The sequence below is a fragment of the Gnatocerus cornutus genome, chromosome 5 (genome assembly GCF_029298725.1).
Source record: "Gnatocerus cornutus isolate USDA-ARS CGAHR chromosome 5, icGnaCorn1.1, whole genome shotgun sequence".
Taxonomy (NCBI): Eukaryota; Metazoa; Arthropoda; class Insecta; order Coleoptera; family Tenebrionidae; genus Gnatocerus; species Gnatocerus cornutus.
In genome coordinates, this window is record NC_142237.1 from 4,684,880 (window position 1) to 4,704,446 (window position 19,567).

At 33.7% G+C, this 19,567-nt stretch overlaps 1 protein-coding gene and 1 long non-coding RNA gene across 2 annotated transcripts in view; both read right to left on the reverse strand.

Annotated features, from left to right (window-relative positions):
* The window catches only part of TrissinR (Trissin receptor), a 182,994-nt gene that overhangs the window by 68,352 nt on the left and 95,075 nt on the right, over positions 1-19,567 (reverse strand). The gene's annotated exons all lie outside the window — the stretch shown is intronic.
* On the reverse strand, positions 10,354-11,642 carry LOC148173822 (uncharacterized). The gene is made up of 3 exons (XR_015770143.1): positions 10,834-11,642; positions 10,489-10,780; positions 10,354-10,420 (listed from the first exon to the last, which is right to left on the reverse strand). It is a non-coding gene; the product is annotated as an uncharacterized LOC148173822 (long non-coding RNA).

The following is a 19,567-nucleotide window of genomic DNA, read 5'->3' on the forward strand; positions in this document are numbered from 1 at the left end:
CTTATATTCCTAAAAGAAAAGTATAAATAGAAAGACAAACAATATCTTAATCAGTTACCAAAGCGATGTCACGAAAGATTGAACAAAACGCTGCGCTTCTAAAATTTTTGCATAAATCAAAACCGGAATATCGAAAATCTATTTTAAATTCGGCTGACAAAAATTTAGTTCATTGCATTTGCGAGTGCGCGTACAACACTTTATCGGGTAAAGTTCTTTTGAATCGCTCACAAAAAACTAAATTGCAGAGACATAAGAAATTACTTCGCGATTTGGTTAATCGTCAGATACCTGCACATAAGAAGAAAAAAATACTTATTCAAAAAGGTGGAGCTTTTCTTCCATTGTTGTTAGGACCAATAATATCCGGTGTTTTGGGGAGTTTGTTTAATAATAAATAGACAATGGAGCACGCTAAGAAGATGATCCTAGTTGACCCTTCTGTTTTCGAACGGACCCAGAATAATAATAACAATCAACAAAACATGGTCAGCCACATCGATAGTGAAATGAAAAAAATACTTGACATGAAGAATATTGACGACAACGAAAAATGGACTCTTTATAATCAAATACTGCGAAAATATTTAAACGTTATGAGTCGTGCACGTGAGCCAATTGCTTTACCAATAATTGAACAACAAGAAGTACGTAAAATTAAGGATGAGAAGTACAAAGAAGCTGATGCAAACATAGCAAAAATAGAGCCGAATTCTAATAACTTTTCAAACATTTTAGAAACGATTCCAAAAAGAACACAAAAGAAAGCGAAATCTTTACTTGACGTTTTAATAAACAATCAAGTTACATGGGATGATAAAGGCATTGTATCTTATAACGGTAACACCATTCAAAATTCCAATATAGTTGATTTAATCGACGACATCATGCGACCTAGTAGTAGTGTCAAATCATCCACTGCACCGGACGGTTGGGAGGATTTTGCAATTGTGTTGAAGAAAATAAATGTCCCGCGTACATTTATCGTAAATTCTCAGAGATTAAAACATATAAACGAAGAAGAAACGGCAGCAGCAGCAGTAGAAAGCGAGGAAATTGAAGGCTCACCGAATTCTAAACAGAGCATGGAGACACCTACGAGAAACGATTATGAAGAACCGTTAAGCAGAACGCAAAGAAGGAGAAGAAACAAGCAGCAAACACCTAATTCGGTATCGCCTTCAAATAAACGTCGATTCTGGTTACCATATTAGATTGAGTGATTAATAAAATGAACTTTATAAAAGACCGATACTTTACTCTTGCGGATCCTCTAAGTTTTTCCGGTGTCACTAAATTAGCCAAGGAATCAGATGTCCCCAAACAAGAAGTTCAACACTGGTTGGAAGGTGAAGATTCCTACACTCTACACAAGCACGTTTATAGAAAGTTTTCCAGAAATAGATATCATGTAACCAACATTGATGATCTTTTTCAAGCAGATTTAATTGATATACGTAACATTGCAAAATATAACAAAGGCATAAACTATCTTCTAAGTGTGATAGACGTGTTTTCAAAATTTGCATGGGTTAAACCTTTACGCACGAAAACAGGCAAAGAAGTAGCTGACGCATTTGCTGAAATTTTCAGTGAACGTGTACCTGTAAGTATTCAAACGGACAAAGGTAAAGAATTTCTTGCTAAAAATGTGCAAAAACTGTTCAAACAACACGATGTAAACTTCTATACAGCAAATAATCCTGATGTAAAGGCTGCAGTCGTAGAAAGATTTAATAAAACGTTAAAAACAAAAATGTACAAGTACTTCACTTACTCGAACAGTTTTGAGTATATAAACGTATTACAAGACCTTGTGAAATCCTATAACAGCGCTTATCACTCGACAATCAAAATGTCCCCTAACGAAGTAAACAGAGATAATGTTTTAACCGTATATAATAATATTATGAACGGTCGTCTAAAATTAAAAAATGAAAGTAAGAGAACAATTTTATACAAAGTTGGTGATTACGTAAGAATAAGCAGGTACAAACATGTTTTTGAAAAAGGTTATGTGAACAATTGGAGTGGTGAAATATTTAAAATTACCCACGTAATAAGACGAGAGCCAGTTGTGTATAAGATCTGCGACTTGTTGGACGAACCTGTAGACGGAGTCTTTTATCAGCCGGAACTTCAGCGCGTAACGTACGACCCCGAAAATACATTTAAAATTGAGAAAGTATTAAAAAAGAGACACAAAAAAGGCAACTGTGAAGCATTTGTACAGTGGAGGGATTACCCAACAAAGTTCAATTCTTGGATTCCGTGCGACGCGTTAACAACGATATGAATCAGAATAAGGATTTTTATTTATCACTGGTGTCAAACAGCTCTACCGAATATTTTCCTAATAACACAACTGCGAATTTTTACACTCAGTTACCAAAAACTATTCATTTAGATGGCGAATGGTGCGTGGGTTTAACGGAAATTCAGTATCCTTGCTCCTTTATGAGTGTCAACAAGGGCGAAAATGTTATATACTGCATCTACAAATTTAACATGAAAACACTGATAACTGCTGGTGGTAATTCTATCGGTGATGTGAAGTGTAATGAACGCTGTGCCATGTTATCGAGTGATGTAATTTTGCGAGGAGAATATAAATCTTTTGAAAATCTACTGAAAGCTATCAAAAATGGTCAGCACCAAATATTGGACGATGAAATTACTGGAGATTACAAATCTAGAATAGAAACTGGAAACTACGATTCGATAGAAGATATTTTACATGCTCTAAACACAATAGAAACTCTGAAGATGGAAAAGGTATTATTTAAGTTTGACAGTATCTCAAAAAAAGTACATGTCGCTTGTGGTAGCAAAGAATTAGTATCACTGGTGCTTTCGCCAAAACTTAGTCTACAGTTGGGATTTGAGCCCGAGACAAACGTGTTAAATAAGAGATCATCACACCCCGCAAATGTTATGCTGGGTATGCCATCACATCTTTTTATATATAGTGACATTGTTGAGCCACAGTTAATTGGTGATACGCTTGCAAAAGTGTTGCGAGTAGTAGTTATTGACAATCAACGTTACATTTACGGCACTCATAATACTCAAGAATTTTCACACCCTCACTATATACCTGTATTGAGGAGAGAGTTTGAAAATATCGAAATTGATATAAGAAGTGTGACGGGTGAAAAAGTGCCATTCCAGTTTGGGACCGTGTGCGTTAAACTTCACTTTAGAAAAATTTCATAATGAACGCTTGTCATTATCACGACTATTACATCAACCAAGCCGGCTCAGGTATAGGTTCAATTTATAAAGGTGCTAGTTATCAAAGAGGTTATGGTTTCGGGAGTTTTTTAAAAGGTCTTTTTCGTACCGTTTTGCCATTTTTAAAAAGCGGCATAAAGACTATCGGTAAAGAAACACTGCTTAGTGGATCAAACTTTCTTAGTGACGTCGTTAATGAGGTGCCCGCAAAAGAGGCGTTTAAAACACGTTTCAACCAGTCAGTTCAAAATTTAAAACGTAAAGCTGAGGATAAAGTCAATAATCTAATTGGTTCAGGCAGTATAAAAAGAAAGCGCATGAGGAATAAAGTTCAGAAGCAGTTAACAGCTCATCGTGTAAAGAAGTCTAAGCGTAAAAGTGCAACAGCAAAATATCAGGATATTTTCACATAAGCGAGTATAGTATAGAGAAAATACAAAATGTCTTTCCTACACCCAAACAGTTGCGAGTGTGCCAAGAGTGAACTCGATCTTTTCGCATTACCACCGACACAAACGAGTATTGAGTCAGGTCAGTGGGTTCACTATAAAACAGTGTCCAGCATATCGGAAAATAGCCCCCTTGAATTTGTTGCAACCGGGTGTGACGATTATATAGACCTTTCTCAGACCTTACTTTCGGTCACTGTAAATATTGTCAAAGAAGATGGAACCAAGTTCGTCGAAGCTGATAAAATAGCACCAATTAATAATCTTTTGCACTCGATGTTTAGCCAAGTTGACGTGTACTTGAATCAAAAACTCATCTCACCTCCTAACAACACATACGCTTACAAAAGTTATCTGGAGACTCTTTTAAATTACGATGCTGGCGCAAAGAACTCGCATCTTACATGCGGATTATGGTACCAAGATACAGCTGGAAAAATGAACACCATCGGTGACGCAAACGCTGGATATGCTAAGAGACGAAAGTTAACATCGGCAAGTAAAGAAATCGATCTCATAGGACACTTGAACTGTGACATATTTAACCAAGAAAAATTTTTAATGAACGGTGTAGAGTTGCGTTTAAAGTTTGTGCGATCACGGGATAGTTTTGTGTTGATGGCCGATGGTGTAGTTGGAAAATTACATATTAAAGATGCAACTTTGCTGATTAGAAGAAATAAAATAAATCCAACAGTCCTGCTTGCGCATACAAAAGCTTTGGAAATATCTTCGGCAAAGTATCCCATAACTCGAACTGAATTAAAAGTTCTAACGATACCGCAAGGCGTACAAGGAAAATCATTGGATAACGTTTATTTAGGACAATTGCCAAAACGATGCGCCGTGTGTTTTGTTACTAATAGAGCATTTAATGGCGATTATACATTAAATCCGTTCAATTTTCAAAATTTTGGTTTGAACTATTTATCACTCTACGTGGATGGAAATCAAATTCCTAGTAAACCGCTACAGCCAATTTTTGATGGTGTTAGTAAGAATTTTGTGTCGATGTATCACACTCTTTTTTCGGGAACGGGAATACACTTTTTGAACACTGGCAACAACATTTCCAGGGAAAACTACGCTGAAGGATTTTCAATTGCTGTTTTTGATTTAACACCTGATTTGTCAGCGCATAACAATCTCTCGTGGAATTTGATAAAAAACGGAAGTTTACGAATAGAAGTTGCGTTTAACACACCTCTCGAAGAAACTGTCAACTGTTTGGTGTATGGGGAATTTGACAGTGTAATTGAAATTGATAAAAAACGTAATGTAATTGTGGATTATAGCAGTTAATTTTGTATTTGATTATAAGTAAACAAATAAAATGTGAAAAAACAAAAATTTGTCAGTCTTATTTCGAACGTCCAACAAGATGGTTGTCTTCATCGACTACCAGTGTTTCAGCTTTGGGGGCTCGGATAAAAATCTGATCATAAAAGAGTTGGCGATTTTAAATTGTTGTGGTGAAAGTGCGCCAATGCATTTTCTGCTTAAACCACCGGAAGATATTCCTACATTACCACACAATTATCAAAAGCAGGCTGATTGGTTAACCTACAATTTTCACGGTCTTTGTTGGTCAACGGGTGATACATTGTATGAAAACTTGGATAAAATATTGCAAAAAGCAACCGAAAATTCAACTTGCATCTATGTAAAAGGTATAGAGAAGAAACGTTTTTTAGCCAAGCGTTTACCAGAATGTAATATTCTGAATATTGAGAACTTGGATTGTCCGTCGTTTCGAAATTTAAGAAAGAATTTTGACACACAGTGTTGCAAACATCATTTATTTAGAAAAGCAATGTGCGCGTTGCGAAATGTTCAGAACTTGAAAAGCTGGTACGATGAACACAGTGCAACTGAAAAACTGTCTGGAGAAAATATCTACGAAGAAGAGGAAATATCATGTTCTTGTTTCGGCCTATAACACACTACCACGTTTTGTTAGTAGACCGTCACTAATAATTTTCAACAGCGACCCCGACTATATGCCCGGTACTCACTGGATGGCCATTTACATCGATAAATTTGGATTTGCGTATTTCTTTGACAGTTTTGGAAGGCGTCCATCTAAAAAAATTTCAAGTTTTCTTCAAAGAAATTGTTTAATGTGGTCTTACAACTCGCATCAAATTCAAGATGTAACATCAACCCTTTGCGGACAGTACTGTCTTTTGTTTCTTTTCAACTACGCTATGGGAAATCCAATTGAGACATTTCTAAACACGTATGACTATGATTTCAAAAACAACGATACAATTTGCAATAATCTCTTTAATAAGTATTTCTCATAAATACACAAAGACGCATACAAAACCACTTGTTTTCTTTTACCTTTTATACCCAAACGACATTCTTTTGATGGTGTACGGGGTGATGCGGGCGGCGGCCGGGAACGCGCACCGGGAAAACGCGCCGGGAAACGCGCCGGGAAACGCGCCGGGAAACGCGCCGGGAAACGCGCCGGGAAACGCGCCGGGAAACGCGCCGGGAACGTGCACCGGGAAACGCGCCGGGAACGCGCACCGGGAAACGCGGCCGGGAACGCGCGCCGGGAAACGCGGCCGGGAACGGGCACCGAAAACGCTGGCTTGGAACACTCCCAAAAAACGTGCACTTCAATTGTTTGTAATGCTAAGATACTGTAACCGTTATTTATTTATTTTTAATATGGGACTAACAACCAAACAAAAGTGTAAGAGTTAAATATGTACATTTATTCACAAAAATGTATGCCTATGTTATTATTAAAACAAATTTACATAGACACACACACATACACAAACATATATAAAATAAAATTTTTACACACAATACAAAAAAAAAATAAATAAATAAAAATAAAAATACATGTCACTCGAAGCCGTACGGTAAAGTGTCAAATGTGTTATCGTTTAAACGGCGCCTTTTGGTATAATTTATCCTGTACAGCTTCGAGCTGTTCTTAGTCAAAACTTCGTAAGTCTTACTTCTAACAATTACCCTGTCCTCTAAATGTATTTCCTGTCCTGTATTGTTGCACACCATATCTCTCATTTTTGAAAAATTTATATGCTGAAGATTTTGGTAATTCAACGTGATTCCTTTAATTTTACAAACATAGTCAATTTTATTTTCTTTCGAGTTCAAAAATTTATAACTATAGTTTTTCGGCCCCCCGCTGACAAATTCTAAGATATAACTCTCCGGACCGTAATCGGTCATTTCATTAGTTAAATCTCCCAAAAAATCGCCCGTTGGTGGTAACCATTCATCATTTTTATGCGTGAAGATGACACTATCTGTATCATAGTATAATACTCGTTCGTTAAGCTGCTCTAAGTATTTGTATAATTGTAGACGTGCGTTTGCCGTAGTGTATGCAGCGATAGCGACGTTAACTGTTTTTGACGGCTTCACATCCTCAGCACATCTGTCCCAGGTAGCCATAACTGTGTCGGGATTAATTATCGTAATGTCATGTACCACCGCTGAAGGGTTCGTAACTAGTTTAAACAAATCAGATGGATTGCTGATTATCTCTGTTTGTTGCAAATTCTCCCGCTGACCGAATTTCCCCCAAAACGAATTCAACATTAGTTTCGATAAATACCGCATACCGGGGTTTTTAGCGATTTTAGCTCGGTCTAATTGAACCCCCTCGCGTGCGTAATATTCTTCAACATACCGGGACTTATCCGCATCCGTTAGACACCACGATGGCCAATCTGAGCACTCCTGTTTTATTTTCAAAAAATTATTTACGTAACCTGTGAATAGACCACCAATTTTCGAAGCTGGATCGTACATCGTGACATCATACTCCCATATTTCATGGTATTCTATAATTTTGTACTCCTTTTCCAAAGCTTTTCTTAGTTCATCAGCTATAAATGTACCCGTAAATTGACGCTCCGTACCTGAGTGCTGACAACGGCTTTGATTCGATGATTCGACACATACGCGACACAGCGGAAACGTCAATTTTCCGTTACATCTATAAGGAAGTACCGGGTGATATAGACCTCTGGGTGGTTCAACGACGCATTTAATTATACCTTCAATCATACCTATATCAACCTGATTACAGTTTTCAGACCCTACATAAATTTTCTTAGGGTGACCCGATGGATATTTTCCGTACTTGTTGACGAAAGGGTAAAGACTGCAAACGTCGTAGTACATTATCTTCTCACCCGGTATACATTTGTGATACAATTTGCACGCGTTTGTTCTGCCGCCGTAAAAAGCATCGCGCGGATTTAGTGGTGTTGTCCGGTTAACATTTTGTGAAGCTAAAAATGGGATTATTAGTGGATTCTCATTTTTCAGTTTGTTAAAAGCACATTCCCAGATGGTCACGAGATTGTACCCCGCATTTCTAATACGGTTTTCTTTGTATAAGGTGTTTTCACGACGCGAAAACAACGAATCGTCTTTCGTGGATAGTTTGGCCGTTTGATTGGGAAAACAACTTTCGCATCCGTGCCACCAACATCCGTGAAATTCAAACACAGTGTTTGTAGCTGCGCAAAAACCGTCAACCAACAAACCTTCTTTTAAGCGAACTTCGCGATCATTGCCGACATGTATAATGGTGATATTTTCGCTATGGGCCATCCACGTAAGCCATTGCAGTGCAGAATAGGATTGATTATCACATCTTCGATACCCGTTACGCGGTATGACGGCAATACTATCTTCTTTTAAAAAGTTCCGACGAAACACAAGATTGCACGCCGAAGCTATAGTTATGCATTCTAAAAACGGATCAACGCGATTTGTTTCTAAAAAGTTGAGCCTTAATTTTACGCAACTTCGCCGTAAAATATCAACGTCTGATATACAATATTTAACTATCTCATCCTTCATGTTAAAAACATAACCGTTTGCTATTTGTGCATCATACCATTTGAAGAATGTAACTCTATCATCAGGCTTCATCATGTCACAACCGTAATGCTTTGCATCAGGTAATGGCCCTACGTATTCACTGTTTTGATTCGTGTTGAAAAAATGGGGAAAATAACCTTTACAGCCTGAAATTTTGAATGTAGTCGGAAATTTTGACAATGGTAGTTGAATGAAGTTTAAGCTATCAATGAAGCGAATTGATTCACCGCATTTAATTGACATTAACTTAGCCCCGGTTCGAATAAGAGATGGCTGCCATCTCGAAAAGTTGTTAAACAGAAATTGCAAAATAAAGCAACCGTCATAGCCTTTCAAGTTATGGGCTATAGCTGTAACTTTAATTTTTTTTGACATGTTTGAAACATGTTCTAACAAGTTTTCTATTGGATTGTCTAAAAAAATGTGTTGCCGGATTCCGCAGAACGAACATTCGTCTGAAATGTCATCTTTTGAAATACACTGGTGACAGACTTGCTGTACCACGCACACATTTGGTACATGTAAATAGTTGTCGTCTTGAACAACCGTATCTTGGGTCGTTTCTAAATCAAAAAATAATAACAAAAACATGGAATTATTATCAATAACTTTTTGACTCAGTTTGTTTGTTCGTATATAGCACAAATGTCTAATTGGTTTCTTTTCACCGCATACATCGCAAAACTTAATACCGCAAACATGAGTTTCTTTTCGTTTTATCCAAATATTTTGAAAACAATCTCTACACTTTTGTAATTTTTCACATATCTTTAGTTTTTCGTGTTTGGCCAGACAATTACCGCCGCGGAAAAATCGGTTACACTTAGTACATTCAATTTGATTGTTTTCAATTAATTCACATGGTGGACTTGAATGACAACATGGGCAGATGTAGGGACAATTTTTATGTCTACTGTTATCTCTACTTCGGACACGGCATCTCTCGCAGAAATAGCTCGTCGCAAACACCCCTGTTAAACTTAATATCACATTATAATGACCATTTTCCATGATTAAATTTAAGCACGGCCGACCTGTAAGTCGAGCACCCTCGAAATAAACAGTTCTCCCTTTTCGACTATTGTAAACAACTATAGTGTAATCATTCAAATATTCTTGGAGAATATTAATGTGTCTGTAATCGCCGCCATTTGATAAATCTATATCCGCTGCAATGCATAAACTCTCCGCCAAATCTGATAAAAGTTGTCTACCGTGAGTGCCTTTGAAAATTTCCAAACTTTTTTTCAGAAAACCCGAATCGCAAAAATGTTTTGCAACCACAACGGCTCTCGCTAAGCATCTGTTATCAGCGTCATTTTCTATACAATAAACACTGTTTTTACATAATGAAAATTCGTTAAACCCAACAGTTAGAGCATCTGATGCGGATGGCGTACCTTTTCCCAAAGGTGGTCTTATGCAGTCAACTCGTACACTCAACACACCATCAACGAAAAAGGACGCGTTACTTTGGAGTACCTTTGCGATGAGATCCATTATCACATGGTTGCTGTATTGCGCCAAATTTCGGAATGAAACGTAGAGTGGTTTGTCGGGGTGTTCATGATTCTCGAGTACCACGCCTACAATATCCGTCTGTGCAAAACCTCTGCACATGTGCTTGAGAAGCTCATCAGTAGCATTCTGAAAATTCAGGATTTATTTAGCGATACATGTTTTTTTTATTTACTTATTTATTCTGACCTGCAACCAGACAATAGGATCGCTCGTACATGTTTCTTTTTTAAACTGGAATCTCATACGGCGACCTGTGAGAGCGAATTTTGTCAACGTACACTCACTTTCGCCCATACTCTCCAGATAAGTATGTGGTGCATATGGTTTCCATTCTGTTTTACATAAAAAAAAAAAAAAAAAGTTTATATTACCACTTAAACGGATAACAAAGTTACTTTACCTGAACTAGCATCTTTTGATGTTGAAGGTTGAGGATTAGTATAAGGATTACATGCCACAAAGTGCGAAATGATATTTACCGGGTCTGAAAACCGTAAAATTAAAGTGATGAATGATGAAAAAATATATTTAGGTACCTTTAGTTGTTAATTTGTTTTTATTTATTTCGTCACCAGCTTGCGTTCTTTCTGTTTTTACAGCGTCATCATCGCTGTCAGGAATTTCTATGATCTTGCAATCGTCGTCGTCATCCTTGTTGCTCTTTTTTCCACTTGCGATATGTTGAGCAGCAACTGTACCTCATATAACATTAGAATAATAAATAAATAAATAGTTAATCTCTCACCGTTTTTTAAGTTTGATGCTGAGACAGAAGCCTTGTCGCTATTTGTTAAATCACTAGTTTCAGTCCCCAATGGTGTTTTTCTCTTCATTTCTAATATTTAACAAAATTCGGAAATTATCACCTTTAAATTAATATTTAAATACACTTACCGAGCGATGCAGTAACTGAACGTCGTAATTGAACGTAGCTGTCAATGTCAACTTCACTTTTTGGGCGATCATTTTGTAATAATTTGTAATCAATAAAAGATAAAGCCGCTTTTTTCATCTCGCTAGTGTTGAGCAAACCGCATTTAAACATTAATAAAATGTTATCTATGGATAGCGAAGCAAGCAGAACTTTGAAAGATTCCATTTTCGATGTCACCAAAGAAACTAACACAATTCAGGCGAAACACACACTGTGAAAAATTTTTTCAACTGAGAACATATGACTCGGTGGTAGCAGCTTTTAATACTGAGTGTGAAAGTTTTGAAAGTATGAAGAAAGGGGTAGGTAATTAACATTATTTTCTGTTTCTAAACCCCGACGCCTGAGTTGACCGACCGGAAGACAACCTTAGCGCTACCGGCACCAGCTTTTCTAATCTCTTAGTCAAGAAATACAATGCCTAATATTCACTAGCGCAGTCATTAGCCAGAGAAAATGATAATTCACCATTGTTTGTTTGCCAAAACACCCTCATCATTATCAACATCATCACCATCATCATCATCGCAGATCCATACTTACGATGGGAAGTGTACGGAGCCGATTTCCCGAAAGACAACCTTGTTTCTAGCGACAATAGTTTTCTAATCCGCAGTAAATACATTGTCTAATATTCACTGACGACGTCTATTAGTCAAAAAAAAAAAAATAAAAATAAATTATCATTGTTTAATTGTCAAAATATCCTCATCACATCCGATATGCTTACGATGTTAAGTTAAGAATTTATGTGCTTAATGAAATTGCACTTGTCACACAAAAACACTCATCCTTAACCGCTCATTTTTGCGAAACTCTTTTTTTTCTTTCTTGGTTAAATGCGGTGGGACTTCTTTAATGATGTCCCCTCGAATAACGGGAGTATATCCACCGTGATTATCGTCATCCCAAGACTCTTCATCTTCTGCTTCTTCTCCTTCTTTCTTATGTATCAGCATTTCTTGATTCTGGTCGGCTTTACAATTTCTCTCCGTATGTTGAGCATGTGGAACGGGAAACGTTGGTTGCATCCGTCGCTGACATTTATACTTGTGCATCCACATCCTGCTAGCTTTCACCCAATGATCTTTGATAAATGGACACTGAACCAATTCTGTTAAAAAAAAAAAAATGTTTAATTTCGTAGATATGATTAAAGTTATGGAAATAATAAATAAATAATTTCTTACCATCATCCATGTTTAATAACGGCGCGTTAATTGAAAAAAACAATTGAAGATCTATTTTCTTTTACTTCTTCTTGTTCTTCCTCTAACCAACACACACAAAGTCACTAAGACACTTGGGGGACTTCTTCGTAGCACCAACGAACTTATACAATGAAGGACTCTATCAGAAGGCAGTAATTTATGTAGAAATAAAAACAAGTTTCTCTTTTATTTTCATTTAATTTTACATTAACTTATCGTTAGTCAATGCAATTATATATTTAATTAAGTTTCTAATTTCACTAATTAGACTTTCTAATTTGATGTCAAATTAATTTCACATTATTATATCGTTATTTAACCGTTAATTATTGTCATAACGATTAAGAGGTAATTAGAAAGTTTCATCAATTAAACTTTCTCTTTGATAACTAATTATTGCGTCATTAAGATGTAATTAGAAAGTTTCATCAATTAAAACTTTTACTTTAATATCAATTTTTTAATGAGTCATTAATAAAACTTTCCATTTGATATCTAATTAAAAATTAATTAATTAGTTATTTAATTAAATAATTAAGTAATTAATTAATTAAGTAATTAATTAATTAAGTAATTAATTAATTGAGTAATTGATTTAATTGATCTAATTAATTTACACTTTCACTTCGATATCTAATTAATATCCAATTAAAAAACAATTAAAAATTCATTAGCCTAATTAAAGCGCTAATTATATAATTAATTAATTAATTAATTAATTAATTGACCTTTGATTGACCTTTGATTGACCTTTGATTGACCTTTGATTAATCACTAATGGGCCCCCCTTACTACTGACGTGTGATAATGTTTAGCGATTTTTGAGTTGAGTTGAGTTGAATAATTCAAATTCTTTTCAGCATAACTGCGATAAAAATATATCAATTTTTATTTTAAATCTAATATGTACAAATAGTGTGTAAAATTTGAAAAAAACCTATCAACTTAGTTTTGAAAATTGCAAACTACATTTATTGTACATTTATTGTAAGAAGATCAATTTCAATTAACGCGGGCGTGTTAATTTTTCTGGACCCTACAAATTGTTAATTAACATCAAAAAGACCACAATTTAATTTTACGATTTAAAGTGAACTAAATGACATTTGTGATACAAGATGTTGACATTTGGTATAAAAGTAGTTTCGAATTTTGACTATAAATTTGAAAACTAACTTGATAAAACAGCATTTTTGTTTCTCATCACACTTTGAAAACAATATTCAGAAATTACGACTAAGATATTAAAAAAAAAATCAAAGATTGGTTCCATAAACTCTCACAAATCGCTAAAAATTACATTTTTAAAGCGAGCGTCACAGCCGCCAAAACTATTAGCTAAATTTTTCTGCATCTTGCACAATATTATGAAGGGAAGAAATACAAACAGTAGCTAAAAAACAAACAGTAGTTAAATAAGTTTTTGTCTCTGTCAACACATGCATCTTTGGGCTAAAAATAAATCTCCAGTCGAACATATAATTTTTTCTGCATTTCGTAAGAACAAACCTTATAGAGTATTTTAATGGGCAATTGTATGAATCACACAGCGTGTTTGATGCAGTTTTTTGCCGGTAAGAAAGGAATCGATCAACAAGGCGACGAAAGCGCATTCTATTATAAGATAGAAAAAATAATTTGAATTATTTCCAGGTCGTTTGGGGACACCACTTCCTATAGCATAGTTTTTGATCGAAATGTGTCATAGTATCCCAGCTTTAATTATTTTTTTTTTCGACTATTCTGTGCTACAAAGTGTATTTGATTGATCCTAATTTATGGTAAAAATATGAGAGAAATATTTAAATAACTTGTATATTGAAAAAAGAAGAAATTATAGTAGATATTAACGAAAGTTATCAAAAAATACACATATATCAAAAACTGTAAATTCAAAAATTATAAAAAAATTTCCACATTTTTCTGAGTTTGCAAGACAAGTCATGTTAAAATTTGAAGTGAATCTAACCACCAGTTTAAAAGAAAACAGCTAAAAAGTACCTAAAAACTAAGTTTTTTGAAATTATCTTGAAAACCGCAGGACAGATTTTTTTTTAATTTTATGTGATAATTTAGAATAAAATTTTACATCTTCAGGATTTTTTTCAAAATTTTTGAATTTACCGTTTTTGAGATAGGGGGTACACTTGAACCTTAATATCTCTAACCCAAAAAACAAAATTATGTAAAAAGAAGATATTGTGACGTAGAGTGAGGTTGTTTGCTTAAATACAGGTGTCCGGAAAGTCGTGCACCACCGTAATTCTGTATCATCCGAAAATGCCATCAATTTCTGGAAAAAATCTGTCTTTAATTTTAAAAATTTTTAAAAAGTCCTATTTGTTCATTTTATTAAAGGTTTGTTAAAAATTAAACAACTTGTTTTACTTTGATTTTTCTGTATACATACAGGTTGTTTTAGAACTCGCGCCCAGAGAGAGAGAAAGAGCTTATATTCTTTCGTTGCCTAGGAAATTGGGATTGGTTGTTAATTTTTTATCCGTTCTCAAATACTATATTAAACTTAGTCAAATTTTGTTTTAAAATTTACCATCTGTATTGCTGTCAGCACGAGTTTTAGGACACACTGTATATGCATTTAGAACTTTGTCTCCGATTTATTTTTTCTAAATTTGATGTTCAAAGTTCTAACTGCATTATGTTCAAATGTTCGAAATGTAATCGAAATGTAAATGTAATCGAAATGGCAATAATTTGTTTGAAACTAAATTAACATTAAAAACAAAGAATGTGAACGTAAATACAATCAATTAATATTTCTTAAATATTTCCGATATTTATCAGATTAAATATGGTTCTTGCTTTTTCCACTAACTGATTTTTCTGCAGTTAGAACCTTTTTATTTCAAACCCGCGATATATCATACATCTATCGTTAATACTTGAGTGAAACTCATTCATGTCAACATAGAAGTGCTAGATTTCCTCTACATATAAAAAAAAAATATAACTTCATAATAAAAAGCGATTTTGAGGGGGGACATTAGTGTTGGCGGATCTTGAGAGAGCTGACAGATTTGTATACTTTTGAGTTGAAAAGTTACGATTGAATTTCGATGTAAGCATGTCAGAGTAAAATTGAGTATTTCTCATTTGATATTTTTGTTATATAGTTGCGTATAGTGACTTTTTCTTTATCCGAACGAATTACTAAAGTTCTGCAAGAAGTTTAAATTCATTCTTCTCTGGTATAACCAGAGAAGATTTTACAGTAATTCTCTCTGGATATCGACACGTGTTTAAGTTAAGATTTTTAGTATTATAGTCCATTTTTTATTCGTCGATCATTTTAAGATGTATGTGACAAAAACTTTTAACTAAGACTGTTGAAACTTTGTTCACTACTTTCGTAGTCCTCTGTCAGCCATAAAGCTGTTTTATATTACCTATATATCTGAGTTAAGAAGTTTGCCAATAGCTTTCGGTAGTTTTATGTTTCACAGCTGAATTCCACACCCGTTTTTGCAGTTGTTCACCGATAAATTTCGTCACTTATAAACGACAAATCAGGATTTAGCACTGAATTTTCAGCTCAACTTCATTTTTAAGCTATTGCTATCTACAATCTGGAAAAGAAAAATATGCTTTTTGCCCGGATCTTGATTACACGCACGAATATAACTTTTTTTTTTATGTAAATATCTTTCTCCAGCTTTTCAATTTATCCAATCGATGGTATTGTATACTTTGTAAAAACGTATTACAGTGAACATTCATCTTGTCTGGAAACAATTTTTTAAAAAAGTTGCTTTTATTAAAAATGTTGATTATGTCGAAATAGATAGACAATATTTAAAAAATAATATTCTGGTATCTCTTTGTAATACTGCAGACTCAGAAAGAACAAAAGAGCTTGCCTAGGCAATAACCTAAAAATAAAAAATAGCACAAACAATAACGAAAGAGGTATGAACTGAAATAATCACAAATTAAAGACAATTTCTGACGGTACTTCAATCAGAATCTATACAAACAAAGAGAGAAAAAATAGTAAAGAATTATTATTAGTGTTAGTAGACAAACTGCGAAAAATTAACAATAAAAGACAAGAAACAAATATTAAAAAAATACCTTGCAAATACCTTGCAAAAACTATGAAGAATATCAATTGTCTAGAGGAAAAACAAACAGTAAGATAAAACAAGAAAAGTAAAAAACATGGAAAAAAATTAAGACAAAAATAGCAGAAACACTGTTTCTTCTATTTTTGCATTTTTACCACGGTTATTTTAGCGACTGTTAGTTGATGTGATTATATAAAATGACAGAAACTAAATTAGCTGACAATATCAAAGGTTGCTTATATCAAATGTTTCTTATATCTAAGGTGACTATCTCGAATGTTCACTGTACTTCATTATTACCATCAGGATACTTTCAGTTATTATTATGAGATAAGTAAGAATTAATAAATAATAAATTGTTAAAAAACATTTGCCACAATTAATTCAGACGATCAAGCACAAAGACGAAGTCGCCGAAAGCAAATGAAGCAAGAGAGGATGAATGGCTCTAGAGTGTAATGCTCTAGGGATGCATGATTCTTAAGTGCAGATAGCTTCGTAACTTCGGTGGAACACTCTTGACTCATGTTCGGTTTAGAACAGTGGTGACGACCTACATGCAAAAAGAACATATCTACATGTATGACCGGCTAAGATAGTGCATCCACCACCGCTGTTAATATACAGGGTGATTTTTTTAAAACGGCAGGCGTTGTAGAATTTTTATTTATGAACCGATTTCAAAAATTTTAAAAACAAATTAAATGGTTTTTAATTTACTATAAACTGGTGATTTTAAAATTTTTCTAAATGTTTTAGTATCTTTTGGGCGATACTCAACTTTCTTATTTTAAATTGACACCCATATTTTTTTTTTCATAATTTAGAAGATATTAATTTTCTTGATTCAGAAATGTGTAATATGTTCTACTTTTACAAAAAATATTTAAAAAAAAAATCAAAAATGAAAAAATTTAGGCAATGAAAGTTAATAAAATCTAGGTGCATGGTGTCAATTGTGCAATGAAAAAAACGGGATGGCGTTTCAACAGTATTTTAATTAAATTCGGTAGTTGTTTTTTCTGATTTGTAATTATTATTGTCTTTTGTTATTAATAATTTCAAAAAAAAATGCCGATCCTTTCTGTTATTTGATGCTTTTTGACATTACCATAACGGCATTCTTTTATTTGACACCATGCAATAGATTTTATTAACTTTTATTGCTTATTTTTTTTCAATTTTGTTAATTTTTTTAAAAATATTTTTGGTAGAAGTAGAACATATTGCACATTTCTGAATCAAGAAAATTAATATCTTCCAAATTATGAAAAAAAAAATATGGGTTCCAATTTAAAATAAGAAAGTTGAGTATCGCCCAAAAGATATTAAGACATTTAGAAAATTTTTAAAATCATCAGTTTATAGTAAATTAAAAACCATTTAATTTGCTTTTTAAATTTTTGAAATCGGTTCATAAATAAAAATTCTACAACGCCTGCCGTTTTAAAAAAATCACCCTGTATTTACTATTACTACACTCAGTTACACAATATTAAATTATGGAGTGTTTTTCCAATAAAGACTTAAATCGAAATACTGATTGATTCTCTACAATGTCTGGAGAAGGAATTGAGTTAAATTTTTAACGACTATTGTCTGGTAGATAAAATATTATTGACAGTTTCAGTCCCACTGTCACTTCTACTTCAATTCCTTTATAGATAACAAAAGGTTTCGGATGGAGAAAAACAGGCAAAACACCTTAAAAAAATGTTGCTGTTTACGTCATAAATATCAATAAGCAGGTATATTTAGTGTTCTGCTCTCTTTTAAGATGATGTTGAAATATTTTTACATACAGGGTGAGTCATAAAATGCGTTTACTTTAAAACGTTGTTGCTACATTTTCAGTGAGAAACAGTTTAAGATATGATATATGTATATCCAATCAAAACTGACGCGTTTGATTATTAACAATAACACAGGTCTACAAAAAAATGTTTTTGTCTTAAAATTTATTTTACAATTTTTCTATTCATTATGACTATCGACAAGTCTATCGAAATTTCATACCCTCTGACCAAAAACAAAATCTTGTTGACTGCTGTAATCAGCCTGTATATTGGAAGTCTTAACAACCAAAAAATGTTTTTAGATATACAGGGTGAACCCGAATAAAGTGCAAATATTTTAACACTAATATCAGACAACGCGTCGAAAACTAAAGAATTTCTTCTTCTTTCTACCAAGTCCAGAAGTGTCTAAGAAGAAACTCACAACGCAGACGGGAAGTCAAATTGCTTTTTGATGTTAATTTATTCATAATTATTTGACACTGACAAGCGGCCGTTTTACTTTATCATTACGGACGCCGATCACTTTATGGGCGCTGAACGATATCGTAAAACATTGATTATTATACAATCATACATACATAAAGACGTTTTTAGTGATAACAAAACTACATAATAAAGCTGTGTAAAGGTGTTATAAACCGTTTTTAAATTGGAGGTACAAGATAAAAAATGCGTATATTGTTGTTATAAAAATCAACTGTTTTAAGTATCCTAAATGATTCGAAAAATGTTCATTTACTGACAATTTTGCTTAAATTAACACAAAGGGTCGCCAGTGGCAAAATGTCAAATATATATTTTTTTAAATAGAACACCCATACACGAAATAATATTTGAACACAGCTTTAATATGCTTTCTAAAAATAAAAAGTTTGATTAATATAGGTCATCTTCAGTCAATTAAAAATTTTCATTTTGTTAATTTTTTTTTGAATCGACTAAAAATTACGCTTTTTAGGCGACGCCAAACTAACGATGATAAAAACAAATTTTTGCGTCAGATTATTTTGGAGATTGATAAATGATCATCAAGTTAAGCAAAAGTTAGTGGAAACAGTGAATATAATTAAGCATTAAAGTAAAAACAAAATTAACTTAAATAACAAGAAGTAACAACAAAATAGAGACTCTTATTGAAAACACATAATAATTTTTTTTGTAAAAACAAAAAGTATTTTTGATTTTAGAAGTTTTTATTTCCGCCAAACAGAAATTGCAAGTGAATACATTTTTCTCTTCGTCTACTTTTGCACATTGAACATGAGCCCATCTAATCTAAACCTCTTCTTTTGAAGAGTGAATATACAGGTGTTCCAGAACTCGTGACCCAGAGAAAAAAGGCTTATGAAGACAACAATTCTGAACCAAAATTTCGAAACCAAAATTTTCTAGCTCAAAAAATAATCGAGTTAAGACAAAAAAACGGTAGCCAATCTGGAAGCTGAACAGA